Genomic DNA, 1,405 nt, shown 5'->3' on the forward strand with positions numbered 1-1,405 from the left:
ACGTGGAGACAGTAGACAGGTTAACAGACGTGGAAACAGTAGACAGATTAACAGACGTGGAGACAGACAGTACAGATTAACAGACGTGGAGACAGTAGACAGGTTAACAGACGTGGAGACAGTAGACAGATTAACAGATGTGGAGACAGTAGACAGATTAACAGACGTGGAGACAGTAGACAGGTTAACAGACGTGGAAACAGTAGACAGATTAACAGACGTGGAGACAGACAGTACAGATTAACAGACGTGGAGACAGTAGACAGGTTAACAGACGTGGAGACAGTAGACAGGTTAACAGACGTGGAGACAGTAGACAGATTAACAGACGTGGAGACAGTAGACAGGTTAACAGACGTGGAGACAGTAGACAGGTTAACAGACGTGGAGACAGACAGTACAGATTAACAGACGTGGAGACAGTAGACAGGTTAACAGACGTGGAGACAGTAGACAGGTTAACAGACGTGGAGACAGTAGACAGATTAACAGACGTGGAGACAGTAGACAGATTAACAGACGTGGAAACAGTAGACAGATTAACAGACGTGGAAACAGTAGACAGATTAACAGACGTGGAGACAGTAGACAGATTAACAGACGTGGAGACAGACAGTAGACAGATTAACAGACGTGGAGACAGTAGACAGGTTAACAGACGTGGAGACAGTAGACAGGTTAACAGACGTGGAGACAGTAGACAGATTAACAGACGTGGAGACAGTAGACAGGTTAACAGACGTGGAGACAGTAGACAGATTAACAGACGTGGAGACAGTAGACAGATTAACAGACGTGGAGACAGTAGACAGATTAACAGACGTGGAGACAGTAGACAGATTAACAGACGTGGAGACAGTAGACAGGTTAACAGACGTGGAGACAGTAGACAGATTAACAGACGTGGAGACAGTAGACAGGTTAACAGATGTGGAAACAGTAGACAGATTAACAGACGTGGAGACAGTACAGATTAACAGACGTGGAGACAGTAGACAGGTTAACAGACGTGGAGACAGTAGACAGGTTAACAGACGTGGAGACAGTAGACAGGTTAACAGACGTGGAGACAGTAGACAGGTTAACAGACGTGGAGACAGTACAGATTAACAGACGTGGAGACAGTAGACAGGTTAACAGACGTGGAGACAGTAGACAGATTAACAGACGTGGAGACAGTAGACAGGTTAACAGACGTGGAGACAGACAGTACAGATTAACAGACGTGGAGACAGTAGACAGATTAACAGATGTGGAGACAGTAGACAGGTTAACAGACGTGGAAACAGTAGACAGGTTAACAGACGTGGAGACAGTAGACAGGTTAACAGACGTGGAAACAGTAGACAGGTTAACAGACGTGGAGACAGTAGACAGGTTAACAGACGTGGAGACAGTAGACAGA

This window comes from Nansenia antarctica, assembly GCF_963989245.1.
Source record: "Nansenia antarctica genome assembly, chromosome: 3".
Lineage (NCBI taxonomy): Eukaryota > Metazoa > Chordata > Actinopteri > Argentiniformes > Microstomatidae > Nansenia > Nansenia antarctica.